Raw genomic sequence first — 22,892 nt, 5'->3', positions numbered from 1 at the left:
TGACAGTGAGGGATATTTGGCCTCTGTGTAAAAAAACTTCTATAGCAAAGGTGCGGCGCGGAGCTAAAAAGGACGAAAATATAATCTACATATATGAGCCTGTTTGCATTGCCGATTTGTTTGATTTGCCTATCGACAAGTTTTTTTCGTTATGTTGCATGTTGAGTCCTTTATATTGATACTACTGATGGGAGTGGTGAGGGTTGGAGTTCGCCTTTTCGTATAGGAAAAATGTCGAAGTCACAGTCAAAATTTATATTTACGCAGAAAAATAATAGGAGAAAGCTATAAATATGCAAATAAAAATTGTACCTTATCCTACTTTATACCACTCCCGCATCGAATTGCGCGCTGCGCTGTCAGAATTCGAATAAGTATGACAGGTATTGGTAGGCAGGTATAAAATATATGGTTGAGGGCGAAATGAAACAATAAAATCAATCGGTTCTTAAAGAGTTGGGGTTGGTTGCACGAAATTTGTTTCGTTTTTCATGGCGTACAGAAGGTCACATATTGTTGAATATGAATATGGAAAAGTTATTGGCAAAGTCACTTGAATAGGTACTTACAAGAAACTTGCTTTAAGGAAACTTTTATCAGCTTTAACTTTTTTATTTCTTAAAATAAGTTATAGACCCCTCTTAAGGTCCATACAATAATAAAGGGTGTTTCTATCAGATGTTTCATTTTAAATGTCACTTTTGAAGCTGTCATCTATTCAAATTTGACAGATAAAAACTACACCATTACTTTGATTGAGACGAAACACGCTTCATAACGTATTGAAATTATAAGGTTATGTTAGGCATAGGTGGCTGCTGACGGGAAAACCAACACACCCAGACCTATAATTGCTCCGTTGTGATACTTCATGGATCTTAAGGTCTACCGAACTAATTGAACTAGTTAGAGCTAGCTTTGAAGTGCTTGAGACAATTGATGTCAGAACGTCATAGAGCACTTCTACGATTGTTGCAGTAAAAATCTTCAAGGTGGAGTCTTCGTCTTTTTGACAGGGTAGGACACTGTCTCCTTTTCTTCTTCATCCATGCAGCTTCTACAAAAATCGTTTGCAAGAGCCTTTTATCGAAAAGCATACTACTTAAACGTTACCCAGTGTACTTGATAGAAGCTAATGTGCAATCTTTTAACCGAATTGAGTAGCTTAGAGATAGCGTTTAATAAATGGTTGTATTAGACCATCTGTGATATGATTTGTTTATTGTACCATGCTTTAGCATATGTTAGCAAATAGCTTGAGGTATATCGATGTTGCATTTGTTGCCCATCAAAGGTAAAGCTTTTTCATTTTTTTTGCAAAGTTCGTCAGCTTTGAAATTTGACCAGCACCCAAATAAGAGGAATCTTGAACTGCTCCGCCATTTCAACAAGATATGATTGGCAGTTACGGGATGTTAGTGTGTTTATTGAGACAGGGTCTAATGATTTTATAGCAGCTTGAGAAATTTGGGAAATTAAAATAGTTATTAATGGTGAACAGTTTGCTATAAATTTCTGGAAAAAGTTATACAAATCTACAGATAATTTAGGACCTAAAATATTTAATTCGTATGAAGTTTACCAATAAATATACAGAGCCCGTTAAAGTCTTAAAATTTAATTAATTTAGTACTGCCACTATGTTCTGCTTTTTAGAATTAAATTAACAATAATTTCTTTAAAAAAAATATTCAATTCTGAAAATATCAAAATGAAATCTCTTAATGGAAAACTGTGTATTTTGTCAGCCATAATTCAAACAGAATTGAGACTACCAGAAAATAAATAAATAAGATAGTGGAACGGTCCGTTGAGAACTATTGCCGATGTAGTTACGGCTTTCAACCATTTCTGGGTTCGAGTACTGTTGTCAGGGATTGAGGAGACCTACAGATTTAACCCGAATCCGAAAAAATTAAGCTAAAACTTAGGTTCTTAAGTCAAAGCTAGGTTTTGTCCCATTATAATTTTTATGAAATCTTATTTGACTGTTTTTTTAGATACTATTAAACTGCTTGCATTCAATACTGTAAAAAGTAGCTCGTTCTGTATTGATTCGCATTTAAAAACTAACAAAAACATGAAAAATAAGAACTAGTTAAAGTTTAATGTATTGAAGAGTAATGAAACACTTATAGTTACCAAGACCCGTAATACGACTTTGTGACTTATTTAAACTTTTTATATCTTCAATTCATTTCGAATACTGAGTGTGATCTACAATTGAATCCCCATATGTTTTAGAGATACGTTACTTGTTACGTTAGTGTTTTAAGTTCCCAGGTCTTTGAAAATACTCACACCTAAGGCTTAAGGCCAGTCCATAAAATAAGTTCTAAAAATTGAGTTACGAATTATCGTCGTAATGCAGAATTATGTGTTATTCCTAAACTCTTTGAATCCCTTGTCTGTTACATGGTTTCTGTTTATTGCTCTTCTGTTATATGTCAAAATCAACTTTGTGAAAAAAATCAACAATTATTTTTTCATTATAATTCTCTACTTATTGATGAATTCGAAAGAATTGCATCTTTACAGACTTCAGCAAGGCATTTGATAAACTTACTAACTTAGTCATGAAATTCTTTTTTAATAAAATAAGTAATATTGGACTTAACATCCACTTCGTTGTGTGGATTTAGTTATTCCTTAAAGATAGATATCATAGCGTCATATTCATGAGTAACCCTTTATTTCAATTTAAAGTCAATTTTGGTGTACCTCAAGAGAGTCACCTCGGTCCATTGCTGTTTATTTTATTTATAAATGATTTAACTTTCGTTTTAAATAATTCCATATCGCTTATCTATACATATGATGCTTGATGGATTATAAAAAGCTATACAAATTGATAAATGTAAGATAATCTAGTTTTTCTGACCTTGGTGTTGTACTAGACTCAAAATTAACGTTTACTGATCACTTTAATTGTATATATCATAAAAAAACCTATATAACACTTGGTTTCGTCAAAAGATTTTCCCAAGAGTTCCTAGATCCATATTTTACAAAATGTCTGTGTTCTTTTTGTCAGGCAAATTTTTGTGTTATAGGACTCTAGCCCGATAGACTTCATTACCTCAAAACACTTCAAGGCTTCCTTTTATAAATCTTTGATTTCTTCCTGGTCATAGAGTATTCATAGTTCTACTTTATAGCTGGTGTTTTAAATGGTCCATCTTTTATTTAAGGATTGAATTTCAATCTGAGTAAGGCTAGCTGAAGAAGAATTTTACCCCATAGAACTACGAGTATTTCTAGCAAATCGAACTATGTTGCTAATAGTCCGCTCAATCAGTTAGTGAGCAAATTTAACAAATTGCAATCTCAAATTTGCAAGCTTTTAATTTAATTGTTTTCTGTTAAAGTTAAAGATTTAAGAAATATTTATGTAGCATTTAACGTTTCTAATAAATACAATTTTTATTTGTTTATTAAATTTCGGAGATACAACATAATATTTAAAAAAATAAGAATAATTGAAGAAATGAATAATTCCATTCAAGTAAATGGCTTAGAAATAAACTTTTGTATCCAGTTTTTGTTTTTCTGAGCCTATTCTTTTCTTTTGTTCGTTTCTTATGTCACAGGGAGCTACATACACATGTATATGTACAATATTTAGGTATGTTCCTCTTTTTTTTTGCCATAAATAGAACAAAAGAACGTCTTTTCCCTTAAAGGTTGAAATTATTATGACAAACCAAAAAAACTCCCCCTTCTTTCAAGACACGAGTAGAAAAAAAAGTAATATAAAATCGATTGAATTATTATTGAAAATAAAAGACAATTTATGTTTTCAGCTTTCTTTTTTTTATCTATTCTGTCTTTTTACTTTTTTGTTTTATTTATTTTCCTATTGAAATGATTTTATTTATTTTTCCAACGTACAGAGAAAAAAAAAAAAAAACAGAATAAAATTAAATAAACAGAGCGGCACCAATAAAGAACGTGAATTGGAAAATTAAGTCAAATTGTTGTAAGAAAGAAGCGAAAAAATAATAAGTTACAAAATATTTAAGGCCATAAATAAAAATTATTCCAGGATATTTTAGGGGATTTTTTTAATTTTAGTTTGTGCATCACCACATTTTTTGATGTTAAAAAAGAATATGGAAGTCCTTTTTTTTATTTATATAAATATTTTGTTTTTTAAAGGTCCTGATTCGAATTTCCACAAAAATAAATCAATTTTTGTTACAATTATTGCATTTATATTGAATCTCAAGTAAAACTGCATTATAACCAACTTAATAGTACAACAGTAGTTGAATATTTAACTTAAGACACAGCAATCTTAACTAGTCAAATTATGTCCCGTTAGATGCAACCGTTTAATTAATTTTAAATACAACAGAATTACTAACTTTGAAGAGTCAATCGTCTGAACAAATATAAGTCATTATAAATTTTACGACTTCAAGGGTACCGGGCTAGAATTCGACATCGGTGAAACTAAGTTGTTAAATCATTTTTTGTCCATTTCTTGAAAGTCTGACATTTACAAAAATAAATCGCTCAACTATCGCCCAACGCATACAAATTATTGAAACCTACTACAGAAATGATGATTCTGCCACAGCCACATATCGTGCTTAAAGCATTAGGAGATTATGGTTTACAAAACCGCCGAACTACGCTAGCAATTAGCAAAATTTTGAAGAAATTTGAAGAAACTGAATGGTTGGTTATATATATCGAAGACCCGTCGTTTCCTCGTCGTTCTCAGGAATCAGAACTGTCTTACGAAACATTATGGCGTATTTTGCATTTGGATTTTGACCTATGTATCCATTTAAAGTCCAGCCCACATAATAACTGAAGCCAGCTGAACATTCACAACGTCTAAGATAAGTCGAAAGGGTGCTTGAACAACAGGCGGTGGGTGGCGATTTTTCGAACATAACTTTCTTTAGCGACGAAGCCCATTTCTCACTCTGTGTGTATGTTAATAAACAAAATTATCGTATTTGGGGGTCTGAGAATCCTCAAGTAAAGGAAGAGAGGCCATTAAGTCCACAAAAAGTCACTGTTTGCTGAGCTCTTCGATCCGGAGTATGATTGGATTATACTTCTTCAAAAACAACGATGGAACGAATGTCACCGTCAATTCGGAGTATTATGGCTAGCTCCATCCTCAAAAAAGTTTATTTGATGTCAAAATTTCTTAAATGGTTCTACCAGTCCAAAGCCTCCGTCTAAATATTAAATTAACTACATCCGATTAAAAATGTGTGCCCAAAATAGTTCTTTCAACCAAATAACATGTGTCCAGTTCATCAGTTTTACTTTGAGCTCAATTTCGGACGTACTGTGAGGTATAGAGATTCTTTTTTTAACCAGCTCTGTTTTTCCCTATTATTTTGATATTCAAAGCTTTAAGACCAATGTGCATCGGTATCTCCTCTTTAATCCTTCCCTATTTTCCTAAAGCTCTCAATACGTTTACAATTTAAACATGTTAAGGGTATTAATAACCCCTTGAGTGCCGTTCATTATAAAAAAAAAAACAGAGTTTAAACTTCCAAAGGTTGTGCAATATGGTCTTGGCAAAAAGACCTAACACCCATAGAGGTTGCTGACATATGTTTGTCATTGTTTTGTACAATATATTGAAAGACTTATAAGACTGGCTGTTATATAAAGTCTCTAAATATAGCTTAAAATTTTGAATGCATTTTTTCCCTTTCCAATTTATTGATCGTCCTACTACTTTTCAGAATTTCCATAAGATTGGATTGGACTTTTAACAATTTGATTTTTTTATTGATTCAATGATTTTTTACTCTGTTGCCTGTCCTTCAAAACTCCAGCATTCATATATGTATTTATCTTCATCTTTGTATAAATATTTCATAACGCTTTCCTCACAAATTATACCTTAATTCGATAATAGCTTATTGACTTTTCGAACTCATTTGTATAAACATAGATCAACAATATTATGTTCTACAGTTTTCCGCGGAATCATCAATAAATATAAGTCTGACATAATGATAATCCCCTATGAATCCCATTCGAAAGTCAAAGCCTTTGGCCTTTGAATGAGCTCTCCTCCAGGGATAAAAATTGACCGAAATAATCATAAAAAAAACTACATGACATAAAAAGTCCGAGTAAATAGCTTGAAATCCTGCCAATATTTTTTTATGAAGCGAGGGAGCGAGGCTTTCCTCATCGGACATTGTGGGTGGTTTTTATAGCCCTGATATAAACTGAAAGAACAGCACAGAGATGGGAAGAGGGAGGAAGGCTAAAAAAAACAATGAGCTGAGCATATTACAATATCAGATGTATAAATCGTGTCAACAAACATGAAAATCAAACCCTCCTTAACTGCACCTACTACAAAGAGTCCAAAGGTACATAGAACATAATTCTGTATAGTCTCCCAGTCCTAGCCCTTGGCGTTTTCCGTCACACACATTGGGTTGTACGGCGGCGGCGGCGTATCGGATATACTCATACTGAGTGCTGACCGTAGTAAGGGCATCATCTTTTGCTTATAAAAAGGTTCGTTTTTGAACACACTCGAATTGATTGCCAAAAATGATTATCGAGGTGTTGTTTTGGAAAATGTTGGGTTTGCCGCAATGCGGCTTAAGAGAGGATATTCTACTCTTCTAGTCTTCTACAACTAATAAGGAAATGTTCCTTTTTTCTATCACACTTGATAGTATCCGAATAAAGTTTGGTTATCTCAGCAAAATGATGGTTTCAGTAAGAAAATATTTTGGCAAAGTAAACTCCTGAAGTGAACGAATAAAGGTATTGAAAAACACCACCTTCTACAATCCACCGATATTTCTTGTTTCAGGTTCAATGAATTGGTAACTATAAAGACACAACACTGATAAAATGGTTGTTTAATGGTTTTAACATGGTATTGTTTCATTATCATGTTTTTTGGCGTAATTTTTTTTGTGAACATAAATAAGACGTTTTATATCATTTCAATAAATTTTGGCAGGAACAATGAGATATGGGATATAAGAGTATCATAAATATTTTATTGATAGCGACAAAAATAATGAAGGAATTACTCTTGATGGGGAGTTCTTGTGGTGAATACAAGTGGTTTTGTCCAAGAAGGGTCATAAAACAAAGAAAATTGTTCATAGGAATTTTGGAATATGAATCTACTCGAAGAATTTGTTGAAATTAGAAGTCACTGTCAAGCACAAATCTGACCATTTTGGTGAAAAAGTTCTCAATATTTCTGAGAAAAGGTTACATCACGTTGTAGAAATAGCTACGTAGACAGAGGGGTGCACAGTACACCCGATTTGAACGATTTGTTGTCGCAACGATTTTCTTGTTTAATACTGTGATCTTCATTTTTATTTTTTAAAGAAATGATTGGTTCTGCCTGCACGCTACGTATGTCAGGGTATTATCCCGAAAATCTTCCACAATGAAACTGGTTTTTCAACAGTTAACCAAATTGATTTGATCAGATACTTATTAAATGAAGGAGACATAAGTCATACGTTGAACCGGCTTACAAGTAAAACAATGTGGCCTATATTGTTCTTATACTCCTGAAACTTCAAGCAAACTGAATGTCAACAAATCTCCTTATTCGAACAATATTCTTTCCATTATTAGAAAAAGTGATGCACTAGGAAGTCTTTGAAATTTTAAAGCGTCCCACTCTACTAAACCATTGACAAGTTTTGTTTAAAAAGACTATTTTCAGTCAGTGTTTAAAGAACTCAAATTTCTTTCATCATTACAATGAAAATCAGCTGCATTTAAATCACTGTTTTTCAAGTTCATTAAAACGCTGATTGAGGGCTTTGTTCGAAATTTAATTTATTAAATTTGATAATTTCAAAAGAACAAAACATCGCATTAGTAAAATTTTTAAATTAAGTATCAGTGAATTTTTTCGTCGCTGAACAAGAAACATGAACAATCACGGCGGAGTACTGTTTTGAATTTTTAACTGTCACAGTATCAGAGAAGTTTTCTCCAACTCAAAGTTATTCGAATATCTTATTCCAGAAGCACATATTTTCAACTGTATCAAAAACCCTTCGTATTAGTTTTCGAGTTGTGTTTAAAAAAGATTTCAAAAAATCCAATACTTGCGAATGGAAATTTTCTTTTGTAGTTTTAGTGCAATTGTTTAACAAAGATGCAAATATAAAAGCTTCTTATTATTCATAAAATTCAATTTAAGACTTCAAAAATTAAATTAAACTAATCTTTCCAGGGCTACTTAGGCATTTCTTGATGTCTTTCACCCAATACATATTACTAAAGGCTGACGAGCGGGAATTCTTCAACTTTATTTTCGGTATACTAATGGGTTTTGGTAAGCCGGAAAGGTAAAGGCTCTGAGTTAGTAGTCGAGAGAACACCTCGTTTTGTTAGTGTTGAAATATATGAAGTGCGGTGAATTATGGGCATGAGCAGTAAAGAAGAAACAATGCTGAATAAACCTATTCCTGGTACCATGAACATCAGCTGTCAGGATATGGGCCTTATATTCAAAATTAAATAATGTTAAAACCACGTAAATCGATATGAAAGATTGCGTCTCCACAGGAATCACAAAAATACGAGATATTTTGAAAAGAAATTATAGCTCAACCCGACTCCGACTCGTACAAAATGCAAGTTGTTCAGTAACAGTACAATGAAAGTGACCATCCTTTGCTAGAACAATACTGATACGTTTTCGGACACCTCTTCTTATATTCCCGTATTGCCAATAAAAATAACCGGACAATTCGGGGCCTGCGGGAAAATATTCGGTACGAAATTCAAATCATTACTCTAGAACTTTGCAGTCGCTCAGCAAATTTAAGGGTCCATCTGTTAGAGTACATAAAAAAGGCCCGCATTTGGATGATATAGTTTTTAAAAAATAAAATTCTCAACCTGTATTTAATTGAAATAAAATTAAAAAAATCCGGCTTGTTTGCAATCACAGAAATTTGGGGTACTTATATATAGATCCGCATAGAAAACAGTTTTAGATTTTGACACAAATGAAACAACAAATTTCCAGAGTTAAAATTCCAAGTTTAAAAATTGGCCTAAAATTTCCGTATTTTAATAGGGTAGATTGCATTTATTTGACTTTCCACTGAATCAGTATTTTAGTTAATTCGAAAAACACTTTGCAAAGGTCATAAATAAATTAATATGGGAATATTCTAGAAATTTAAAAAAAAAATGTGTAACCACTTTATTTTTGTTGAAGCAGGGCTAAAACAAAGAAGCGGTGAGGAATGAGTCCCCTTCTTAACTTAGAATCTATTATTCATATTTTGAAAATTATTATTTTTATTTTGACAAGGACATTTGCTTATTTAAGTTTTAATTGTTTGAAGAATGTTTGAATGTAGTGAAACTTCTATCGTAAAAAATAAAACATTCGAAAAAGTGGCTGTGGGGAGTACAGCTTATTTTAGTCAGATACTAAAATTTTTCATCCGTATAGGAATAATGCATAACTCTTTCAGGCTTGTATTGAAAGTGTATGTCAAAGAGCCCTATGAATGTGTGAAATATAACATAGTTTCAATAGCTGCGGTGGCTCGCTGGGTGGTGCGCATTCGAAAGGCCCAGTTTTAGATGATATTGGCGAATAAATCCGTCTGAATTTAAGCCTGTTTCAAATCAGATGATCTCGATGGCCAATTCACGTCGCTTTGGAGCACTTAGATCCATCTTGTTGAAACCATATGTTTGATTGAGAATGTATCGAACTTTGGATTAGACGTGTCTCTCCCTCGGCTAGCAATTTTAATCAATTTCGAGTTAAATTTACGCAAGTTTCTTTTTTAAGTTGTGTGCCATTTCTATGCCAATGAAGTTTTCTGAACAATAAGACCCGAAAAAATATAAAAAGTGATCAAATTGGATAGAATTAAACAAGTAAACCAATATATTGTGAAGATCATTGAAAGTTAAAACTTTGTTATTTTTGTATTTCTTTGTTTGATTTATCATACCGAACATTGAGTGTTTTAATTTAAATCTTACCGTGCATACATGTCCAGGCAAAAACGGGGTAGAACGAATTCCACAATTGATGATCAAAATATTAAAAACTCACCTCGAACATCAATTGATTCTCCTTACCAACTGAGTAAAAAAATGGCCGTGGACGATAAAAGCTTATTTAACAAAATGAACCAAAATATGAAAAAACAAAGTGAGTTAATTATTTCACAACTCTCAAATAAAATTGAAGAAAATCACCAAGACCTCACGCAAAAAATTGACCATAAATTTGATGAGCTTCAAAAATCTATTGATTTAATAAACACTAAAATCGCGCAACTCGAAAAACAACAGACCGCGGCGGATAATGACATAAGTTTGCTTAAAAATGAACTCAAAGAAATAAACACAAGACTTTCAAACACAAACATTGATCTAACAAACAAGCTTTCCGAGCTATCATCTTTGAGTAGTGAACTAGCCCAAATAAAATTAATGCAAGAAAATATTGATAATAAAAACGTTTCGTGTGATGCTGTTCTTTTCGGAATACCATATTTAGAAAATGAAAACATCAAAACGTATATCAATCACTTATGCCACGACTTAAATATTCTACCACCAAAATTAATTAACTCGTTTCGAATACGCACTTCACAAAACGTCAACTCTTCGATAATCCTAAAATTTCAGTCCGCATACGATAGAAACTTTATTTTGACATCTATTGCTCGTTACCGAAAGCAACATAAAAAGCAATTAAATTTGAGTAATTTCGGACTAGATTCTGAAACGACTGTGTACTTACGCGAATGTCTGACAAAAAAAAAATAATAACATTCTCCATGCCGCACTACATCTCAAGAAACAAAAACAACTTTTCTCCGTGTTTACAATGCGTGGATTAGTATATATTAAACGTCACTCAAATGATGCACCAGCCAAGGTTGAGAACATTGGTGAATTGAATAGCATTGCCAGCCTCCAAACATGATTGCAGCTTTAACAAACCAAACTATTTTCGAACATTGTTATTTAAATTTTTATATTATTTTCCTTTATTTTGAATTGTCTATGTTGAATTTCCTTATTATTAAAACACTTTGCTTTTTAAATTTATAATAATATTTCTTATTTTAATTTAATTTCAAATTTTCTTCATAAACTTTTGTCGATCTATTTATTTGAATTTTCTTTTTTTCAGTTTTGTTGTGTGTAATGAATAACTCAAGTAATTTGCATTCTATGGTTAGGGTCCTGAGTAAGCAGAAATGTGGTCTTAGGGTTTGTCATATAAATGCTCAAAGTTTGTTACCGAAAATTGACGAGTTTCGTGGCATTTTTATTAATTCAGATGTAGATGTTATTTGTGTTACTGAAACATGGTTAAGAGATGATATTGGTGACGAGTTGTGTTTTGTTGGGGGCTACCGTATTTTTAGGAACAATAGAGCAGATCGTGTTGGTGGTGGTGTGGCAATATATATAAAATCTTCTATAAAATCTAAACTAAAGTTTTCTTCTGAGAGAGGTAGTTCTATTGAATATTTATTCGTTGAGGTTTTTGGAAGCGAAAGCAATCTACTTTTAGGAGCAATTTATAGGCCAAATAAGCATATAGAATTTTCACAATTTTCTGAACTTTTAGAAGAAATCTCTCTGGGCTTTCCAAATATAGTTTTATGTGGAGATTTTAATTGCAATCTACTAAGCCCAAACATTTTAATTCATAACATGCGTGCACTCAATCTTAGCCCAGTTAATACTGTGACTCCGACTCACTTCTTTGACGGGGGCGTGACACTGCTTGACTTATTTTTGGTTAGTGAGATTAGGGATGTGGTTTTGTATGATCAACTTTCCGCACCGGCTTTTTCAAGGCATGACTTAATATTTTTGACAATAAAGTTTAATCTTATATATGCCGTCAAACAGATTTCATATCGTGATTTTAAGAATATTAATGTTCTGCACTTGGAGGAAGATACAAGAGCCATCAATTGGGATAACATTTTTTACATGCCTTCTTCCAATGAACAAGTTCAATTCTTAACGAACAAGATAAATCTTCTCTACGACACTCATATTCCCTTGAAAACAAAAATTTTGAAACAAAATGATAAGCCCTGGTTTACAAATAATATAAGATCGTTAATGCAAAAACGGGATCATGCATTTAATAATTGGAAGCGGTATCGATTGCCCGAGTTACGACTCGCATTTTGTTCTCTTCGGAACAGAGTTATTGCAGAAATTCGTACAGCTAAATCTCAAATTTTCTCTAAGCATTTAAATGTTTCACTGAATGGGCGACAACTATGGAGAAACTTGCGAAACGTTGGCATTGGAAAGTTGAGAAATGCGACTGCTGTAGGTCTTGATGTAAACACACTTAACGAAGCATTTGCCTCACGACCGTCACTTTCGCCTTTGCCAATCACTTCTGGGGGTGTCTCGTTTGCGGAAGACTCAGATCATCCTGGTTTCGGTTTTCGAGCAGTAGATTCTACTGATGTTGTAGAAAGCTTACTCTCAATCAAGTCTAATGCTATTGGTCTGGACGGAATTGATCCAAAATTTATAAAAATGATTCTGCCATTTTTGCTGCCCTACATCACGTTTACATTTAACTCCATTTTAATGTCTGGAGTTTATCCTGACATTTGGAAGGTGGCAAAAATCTTACCACTTCCTAAAAATGCTAAAGGAACCGAATTCAGACCTATTTCAATTCTTTCTTATTTATCTAAAGTTTTTGAGAAAATTTTGCAGAAACAAATCAACGCTTTTCTTACGACTAACTCCATGCTTACCTCGCAACAATCTGGTTTCCGCAAAAAGCACAGTTGTATAACTGCGCTTTTGAACGTAACTGAAGACATAAGGCAATCGTTGGATAAGGATGATGTAACTTTTTTGGTTTTACTTGATTTCTCCAAGGCATTTGACACAGTTAATCATGTCATACTTTGTAACAAGCTTATGCAGCAGTTTAATTTTTCAACTGGCGCCACAAAGCTCATATATTCATATTTAAACAATAGAAAGCAAGCAGTCCAAGCTGGTGACAGTTTGTCCAATTTTCTACCAACGTTATCTGGCGTTCCTCAAGGATCGATACTGGGTCTCAATGTATGTAAATGAACTACCATCTTTGATCGATAATAGTTCCTGCCACTTGTATGCCGATGACGTCCAACTATATCTAAGCTGCCCTCTCGGACTTATTGACAATGGAGTCTCCAATGTCAATGAGGACCTTGAGAAAATTTTAAATTGGTCCCATTTAAATGGTCTTTTTTTGAATCCGAAGAAATCTTAATGCTTAGTTATCTCAAGAAAGAACTTAGATCTTGTTTACTTTCCTCAAATTATGTTAAGTAATGGTCCAATCGAATACGTACAGACTGCAAAGAACCTTGGCGTTACATTTAATCGATATTTGACTTGGGACGATCACATAAACGGACTTGTCGGCAAAATGTATGGTGCTCTACGTACACTTTGGGTAACCCAGTATTTTACGCCAGTAAAAACACGAATACTGCTAGCAAAGACCTTGCTTATACCTATTTTGATTTATGGATGTGAGTTATATTGCAACTGTAGATATGATAGTAAACGCAAACTTAATACTGCTTTTAATAATATCGTTCGCTATGCTTTTGGTTTACGTAGGTATGACAGAATATCTAATTATTCTTCCCTGTTATTAAATATGCCCTTGGAAAATTATGTAAAACTTCGTTGTTTAATCCTCCTCTCCGATATATTGCACACACAACAACCACAATATTGTTTTGACAGAATATGTTTCCCCACCTCTAACAGGACTCGTCAACTAGTTCACCCTCGCTATACATGCTTAACTTTTGAGCGTCAATTTTTTGTAAATTCAGTTCGCCTCTGGAACTCCCTTCCACGCTTTATTAAAGAAAATCAAAACACAACAAGACTTAAAAAGGACTTAATAAATTACTTTTCAATTTAAAATTATATTACATACTTACATAGACCGTATAGAAAGTTATTAAACTTTTCATATTATAATAATAATCATAATATAAATAATTGAAATGTCGTTTAATTATAATAATTACATTGTCATTCTCATTTGTAAGCTTGTTTCTACCTTATAAGATATTGTATCTTACAGTTACTAAGCGTTCAAAATAAAATAAATAAAATAAATAAGTAGTAAATTAATAAATGTCTTCAGTGTTCATTTCATCTAAATCAAGCCACGGGATGTTTTTACTTTTTTTTAAAAGTATGAATATTACTTTATAAATAAAAGAAAATTAACAACAATAAAAACTGTGCAGTTTGATACACCTGACGTGACATAAGAAGAACACACTTAAGCGAGTTGGCCCATTGTGATAACACATGAATCTCCAGGCTTTTTCTGAGCTCAATACAATTATTTTTAGGGCCTTACCAAGTGAAAAAAAAAACTAATTATATTAATGTGATTGAGATCGTTATATAGAAAAATTCGTCTAGTTAAGTCTTGCATGTTTGAGCTAGAGCTATTACCTCCTCTTCCTCGTCCATACAGCTTCTGCAAAAGTCATTTAAGAATATACCTTTACCACGTGGCGTGGTTTCCTATTAACGGCTATGATACTGATTATCGAGCTTCTTTAGAGATAGCAAGCGCCTTGAGCTCTTTAAATATAGTCTAGACCAGATGTTTTTAATGACCTGACAAGTTGTGATGTTACTTCACCTTATGTTTGCCTCCTTGCCTCTTGAGCGTCTTGCATTAACATTGGTATGCCAGCATTAGCCAAATATGGTAGAATATGGTTTACTGTACAATTTTCGGCGAGTGAGAGATTTAACATTATTAACAACAATCTCAACTACGTTTCCTAAAAATATCTAAAATTGCTTAACACTTTTCAAATACTTTAGCATAAATATAGTTGTTATGGCTTAAATCACTATAAATTGTAAGTATGCATCTAAAGCTTTAAATGACGTATTATCGACTGCATTTAACGAATGTAAATAAGGAATAAAAAACTCTTATACTCCCTCAAAAAGCTCCGAGCCCCTTAAAGATCAAAGTATTTAAATATTAATTGGCTTAAGCCTTCACTGCACCATGAACATGCTTAACCTCTTTAAACCTTAAAATAATTGACTGAATTTTCTTTCTCGGATTACTTCACTTTTTTGCTTTCAATTAGATAGCAGATAGCTATAGCTGCCATAGATAGCCCCTAAAAAAAAACAACATTTTATCCAGAACTAAAAAACCCAGGTCAAACACAATCCAACAAAAAAACTATAACATTTATTTCGGACATCTTCTTGTTTAAAAAAAAGTTCTAAAAAAACACTTTATAAACCACAATACTGGAATTTGATAACAGTCCTTAACCCCAATGTTTGTTTTTTGTGTGAATTCAACCGAAAAACCTTAAAAAAACAACAACAAAACCACAAAGGAAACAAAAACAAAAACAAAACCCAACCTAATTCACGCTTTTATTTCACTATAAAATAACTTAACCATTCCAAAAACAGCTCGCGGGAGGATGGGAGGCAGGAGTTAGACAGGGACTATGAAGGGCTCTAGAAATAGCTGAATTGCTGAATAGAGGGAGACAGAGAGCTCTCCAAAATGTGGTTTGTTTATTTGACTTGGCTTAAATGGATTTACTTATTTTTTCGTTGTTGTTGTTTTTGTTCTACGTTAAAGACCATTATATTCACCATCAAGCACTCTCTTTGGGGAGATGCGGCGCGGCGCGCGGCCAACCAAAAGAGTGGTATCAAATAGCATCTAACCTCACTTTTTCAGGGATTAATTCGTTGGTTTTCTATGTTTGGTGGTATAAATTGCATAAATATTTCATTTCACTCTTTTTCAGCTTAGAAAACACAGAGACACGAGCGGGGGAGCGAAATAAAAGGCTTTGCTAAAACACACACGACTTAATTCGAATAAGCCATTGCAAACATAGAAATTCCTGTGGGATTTTAAGTACACACATTTTACTGCAAACAAAAAGGCCTATTTGCTAAACCACTCTCCCTCACTTTTCCTTCATTATAAAAAAGGAAGTAAAACGAAGAAAAAAAGCAAAGAAAAATAAGGGACATTTTTTCACTTATTTCACAAGGACGACTAATTGAAAGGGTGGAAAAGATCAGTGAACCCCATCAGCCCATCAACCCATCACCACCACAAAGTAGTTCTATACCACAATCATATACCTTGCTCCTTATTCGTACATAAAAGAGTAGAATCTTTAAGGAAGAAAAGGACATTTTTGTTGCTTTTTCGCTTCGCCATTTTCGTCAACTATATACATGAACATCAACGGAAGCGGTATGGTACTTATGGTACGGTGGGTAGCTATAACGAACACGAATGTAACATAAAAGTAAAAAATGATGATAACCATCCTACAAATTGGTTCCGTTCCAGTGAAGACATAAATTTAAAAAAAAGTATCTATGGCGCGGAATTTAAGAAATTTAAATATATTCGACAACAACGCTAAAATAAAACCTCCAAAAATTTCCTAAAACACAAAAAAATAAACTTTGATGTGGCCACGTGGATTTTTTGAACTTTTTTCTTAAAGTTCCCTATGGAATATATGAGCTAGGTCTTTTCTGTTTGAGAGTGTATTTCAACCTAACTCTGAAAAAATGAGAAGGTGTGGGGGAGTATATATTTCTGTTCGAGACGATGAAAAATTTGTAGTAGTTTCTTTTTGTTGGTATAGCGTTGCCGTCATCGTTGGTTTCACTCTTCAATTTGCATATTATGCTCGCTCTAAGGCACTTGAACTATCATATCGGTGTTTCTTTCCTGGTTTATTTTTTGAAGCTGCTGAGTTCGGTTTTTGGTTTTGGTTTTTCAGTGGAAAAAGGAAGAAAAAAGGAAAAGGATTTTCATCCTCTGACTGACTCTTTGCCGACAGATATTTAGGAGTTTTGAAATGGAAATGTAGATTGTAGGTATACGTAGTTTATAGTATTTTTGCCTTTCTTTTTTTCATTTTCTATTTTATCCTGAAAATGATATATGGAAATGAGGGAATTAAAATAGAATGATAAAGTTTTGAATAAATTTAGTTTTTATTTTGCTATGTTCATGAATGTGTGTATGTGTGATGCTTCAGATGGTTATGATGTATGTGAAGGAATATGTTGTAGTTTTTGAATAGTTTTGTCATGATTTTTTTTTTGGTATTTTTCAAGACAAGATTCCTGAATGTCTGCTTGATGCGAGATATAACCTTGCAATATTATGCACCTCTTATGCATATGAAGAATAAAATTCTCAGTTGTATGAGTTGAGTGTACATGAAGGATTTCTGTGAGGATACAACTTGATGGATGCGTTTCAGGTTTTATAGTTTTATAGTTTTTTTTTTTTTTTTGGTAATTTTATATTTTAGGTCAAAGTTCATATAATATTTCTTTTAAATTTTAGTTTTAATGGAAAATCCTTACTAGAAAAAAGTGTAAGGATAAATGCTATTAGGTGTCGCCTTAAGAAAAAAATTTACTTTCAATCAAATCGTATAACTTGTGCTTTTTAACAAATTTTTGAAACTGAGCAATATAATATGGATCTTGTTATAAATGATTCTCTTTCAATAAACTAAAAGATTGTTCTATTTGACATGAGGAAATCAATCGACTCGAAGTGATTGCTAATCGCATTCTTTTATTGGCAATATGACAAGAAAGTGCTAGAAATCAATCTCAATTGTATTATTTTTCATACAAAAGGAACATCTAAGGAATTTTATAATTTCCTTATAAAAAATAAAATAGTTAAACCTGCTAAAAATAGTTCTAAGCGGTGAATTCCTTCTAAATCTAGCCTGACTCAAGTTGATCAATCAAAAAAAAATAAAAAAAAAAGGAGGCCTTGGAGGGTATAGAAGTAATAAAAGTCTATCAGGCCAGTAGACAAGACAAAAGCTTAAAAATCTACTTTAAATGCTTTCTATTCTAAAAATATGAATGGAATATTAAAGCACCAATACAACGCAAGCGTATTCAAGAATTGACATGACAGGAGAAACATAAAGAATTTTAATAACATCTGGAGCACGAAAATCTGGAGAAATTTGAAGGAACAAAATTGCTTGTTAGCTGTTTTTTGATAATACAATTAGTTTAGTTGAACGTTTTGAGTCTAGAACAACACCAAGGTTAGAAATTGGTTTCTTGAAATTAGACACGTGACATCAAAAAGTAACAATCTAAAACCACATTGCCTTACATTTTTCAATATTTAATATTAAACTATATTTTTATTGTACCATTCCCAAAATCGATTTAGATCTTCTTGTAGCTTTTTACAATTATTGATCGAGTTAATAATTCGAAAAAAATTAACATCATCTGCATTTAAAACAGAAGGCAAATCAATAATAATTAAAATAAACAGCAATGGACCAAGGTGACTCCCTTGAGATATACCAGAATTGACTTTTAAGGGTTACTCCTTAACAACGACGCTTTGATAACTGACTTTAAAATATGACGAAATCAACATTGCAAAATGGTTGTCAAGTCCAATATTACGTCATTTAATAAGATAAATTTCATGGCTTATTTCAACAAATGCCTTGCCAAAGTTTGAAAAGGTGCAATCAACTTGAGAGTGTGTTTTGTAACAAAAAGTAGAGGTTTGTAATAAATTATAAATTGACGGACAAGGTATTCAAATAATAAAGGAATAGCAGACAACTTCCAACTCGATGTTCAGATGGTAGTCATGTGCATTCAAGGGGACACTAGCGTCCACAAGTTTTTCTCAAAACCCACCTCTGTCTATCAACTCCTACTCTCACCCCCCGCGGTGAACATCGGGTGCCTAGTACCTCAACTGGAGATTGGGTTCCAACCCCAGTAGAAAGTTGTTGGGGGCAGAAAACGAGAGAGGGGGGAGAGGTGTTTCCACTAAGGAACCTCTCCTTATCCAGGCGGCAGCGGACGACATGGAATCAACGGTGGCGTCTACAGTTCCAGTAAGGTTGAACTACTTAGTGAATACCTTATAGGGCTTCTTCGACATATTCTCAGGCCTGTTTATCCGGCTCCCATTCCTTGGAGTTATACTAAGGATCTGGCCCTCCAGGTTGGGGGTTGTGCCGTCGGGTGACTTCCTGGCTACGTAAAAAATACCTTTAATTGCGAAGCACCAACAAGCCTCGGACGGATACACTGTTGACAACCCACGCAAACGAAATAAGGACAATGAACTTCAGATATGTACGTGGAATGTTAGGTCCCTTAACAGACCACGTGCAGCCGAATAATTAGCGGAAGCCCTAAACTGCTGCAAGGCAGATATTACAGCCCTCCAATAAGTGCGATGGGATGGACCGGGCAAACGCAAACTAAAAGACTGCGATATATACTACGGCGACTGCTACGGAGAACAAAGACAGCGTCTATTTGGGTGTCGATTTGTTGTTGGAACTAGACTCAGGCAAAAAGTCTTGAGTTTCAATAGTGTCAGCGAGCGCATCACGACAATCCGCATCGAGGCTGAATTCGCAAACATAAGACAACGACACAAGCGCTGAAATCAAACGAAGAATTACTCTTGCAAATCGCTGATTCTTTGGACTTAGAAGGCAATGAGTAGTAAAGTTCTCTCTCGAGTATCTAAAATCACCATATATAAGACACTCACTATCCCGGTTCTCATTTATCTGGACACTGTCAAAGAAAGATGAGAGCGTCTTAGGATGCTTCGAGAGAAAAATTCTTTGGGTGATTTTTGGTCCCGTATGCATAGATGGAGAATGGAGGAGACGATATAAGGACAAACTGTATAAGCTGTACAGCGACACTGACCTAGTTTACAGAATTAAGGTCCAACGGCTTAGATGGCTAGGTCATGTAGAGCGAATGGACATCAGCGCTCCAGCCCAGAAGGTCATCGAATCCAATCCCGAGGGACAGCACAGGTGGCTCACGCACGTGGATGAAGACCCCAAACAATTTGGCATTGGCAACTGGAGACAGCTAGCTATTGACCGAGCTGGCTGTAGAGGCATGTTGTTTGAGGCCCAGCTCCCCCCGGGACTGAAGCGCCACCTTAAGTATGTAAGACAATTTCGTCTATGAAGATTATTCGATCAAACATTTTTAGAACTTTTTGTATGGACTTGCATTAGGTATTCGTAAATCTGGGATCATTTGGCTTTAAAATATTGTCACATATAGAGGCCTCAAAAATCGAAAACTGAATGAAAGATGTAAGATGACTGTGTTTTTGGGTGGTAGAAAATTAAGAAAAGAGGTGGTAGTCTTAAACTAATCTTTGAACGTGTTCGCAATTGACTCTGAAAGGTGGTTAGATGAATTTTGAAAGCTAATATTTGGTGAATATCAAGTTGCGGTTATATCATCAGCTTTCAAGTGTTATATTTCTTGTTTTTTTTGTTATTTTAATACAAATAGATTAACTCCTGAACAACGCTTCCAAATTTTGACAATTTGGAAATCATCTATAGCGACTTGCGGCCTAAAATTTTGGAAAACCTCATCAAAAACAGTCATCTTTGTTTTATTCTGTTTCAAAGTTCTATATACCTTTTAAAAACACCTTTTATTAGAAGTCTTCTTAGTGGAGTATTCCTCTTTGTGGTAGGGAAGGACACAAACGCAGAATGTAAAAGACTGGCTATTCTTTGTAACTTCTTAAAAAAGTATTTGGGAAAACTTAAGAAGTATTCAGTTAGGACACCTAAGTTGCAGCTAATTTGCGACCTAACAAGATAAATAAGTTGCTTTGAGTGTTAGGCATCAAGCTTTGCCAACATAAGATTTGTTAAAGGTCATCTGTGGATCGCTTTTCGCTATGGTGTAATGCTTAATAATTTATTTATATAAAGCTAATGGTATAGCGATGTTGGATTTGTTACCCAAAAGAAGTAAGGAATCTGAACTTGTTAATATAAAATATTTATAAGTAATGTTTGTAGCATTTCGTTTTATCGACAGAAGACCAAACAAAGTCTTCGATCCATTAAATTAAAAGTATTTATTCACCACCATTCAAATCAAAGAACTAATCTTGAAACGTTGAATAAAGAAAGAAGAAAAAATCGATAACCGTATACAAAAGGAATTCCTTTGACACACCGTCTCCTAATCATCATGAAAACCTTTACAAAAGAGCTTGACGGGAACGCCTGACAGGTAATTTCAAATAAATAAGAAATTCATCTATATCAAATGCTTTTGAAGTTTCAATTGAAGAATCTATGTAACTGACTCAAAAACGGTGGAAAGTACAAAAAATGTAGTTAAATCAATTTGAATTAAAATTTAAATCTCCTTGAGAACATTGTATAGGTAAAAAAGCTTTTCACTTTAAATGTCAATTTCTTTAAAATTCTCATCATGACCACGCTCTTACTTTACATTTACAGCCATTTCGACCTCATCCTTTTTCTAGATACGTACATACATATATTGACTTCATTACTTTTCACTGTCCGAATACGGAAAATAAAAAATGGAAACATCTCACTATTTGTCCTTTCTACAAAAATTTAAAAAAATAAAAAATCCCTTTCGCACTTGAATACATTAACCCAAATCCAGCTTAACCCAGTCGTGTCGTCGTCGTTTTCTATGAAAAATAATTATGTACAAAGTATCTATGTCTATGCAAAGCTTTTCACATTTCTTTCGAATTGAAAACGCTCCTGGGCTGTTAGCAGAGGAAAAGAATTAAAAAAAAAACACTGTAATCACTCTATCTTTCTCATTCATCCAATAGGTCCCCACATAATTCACACCCTCTCATCAGTCTTCCGAACATAGCACATATAAAAGTACCATATCATACCCTACCTACAGAACCGAGCCATGACAACTTGCAACAGAACGGGTCCGGGTGTATCTAGGATGTGTTTAGCTCCTTTAGGCTGTGTTTTATATATTTTATTTTCCAAGACCGATAAAATAAAGAACATTTGTAGGGGAGAGAAGAGAGGGGGTGGGGGTTAAGGAAAACCTAGTTTTTTTTTCTACTCTGAGCTCTTAATACAATGTCATCTAGTTTTATGAAGGCGCCATACAACAATTCTCTCAACCCTTCTCTCTGCACACCTTACCACCTCTCCTTGTGATGTGGCACCTTTTTCTGAGGCTTGAAACTGACACTGCCTCTGCCACATTAAATACAATAAAAAAAAAGTGTTGACGAAGAAGGAAGAGCAGGCTAGAAATAAAAATAAAATAAGCATAAAACAAATAAAAAACGAAAACACACAAGATGTATAAAAGCTAAAAAACAATCGCTTAAGTGTGCACACTTCCTTGAAAAAAAGAAAGAAACACCCAAGACATGATGAAGAAAAGCCAAAGGAAAAAGGATACACCCACTCTGATCTAGCTCTAAAAACTCACAACGACACCTCCACCTCCCCAAACACCTTCTTCCATCGGTTATTTGCTTTGTTTTGTATATAGCTCGAGCTGCAACTCAAGTCACCCGCCAACAGTTTAGCAGGATACAAGCACTTTTAATCTGAAGTGGACTATCTTGTCCTTTATTCTTTTTCTTAAATTGCGGTATCGTATCTTTATTGTTTTTCTTTTTTACTCCTTTCAACAGAAGAAACAATATACAGTCACACAATGCGCGATACAGCCAATAATACACATACGTAAAAAGGATATAAGGACCAAGCATCCAAGTCCATACAGAAAAACATTAAAATGCACTTAAGTTACAACATAATCTGCAGCTACAGTGCATCGCATTGGGCATCCAAGGCGGGAGGCTGAGATGGTGGGAGTAACGAAAATACAAAAGATGCAGAAGCAGAAGAAGCAGCATATTTCTGGTCCGTAGAGGTCATAAAACAAGAACGAACCAGGACTTCCTGTCCTCCCTTCGCCGCCATATTACCATTCTTCTG

Source organism: Eupeodes corollae, chromosome 1 (assembly GCF_945859685.1).
Source record: "Eupeodes corollae chromosome 1, idEupCoro1.1, whole genome shotgun sequence".
Lineage (NCBI taxonomy): Eukaryota > Metazoa > Arthropoda > Insecta > Diptera > Syrphidae > Eupeodes > Eupeodes corollae.
The sequence above is the reverse complement of the archived record's forward strand: the minus strand, read 5'-3'. Positions refer to the sequence as shown.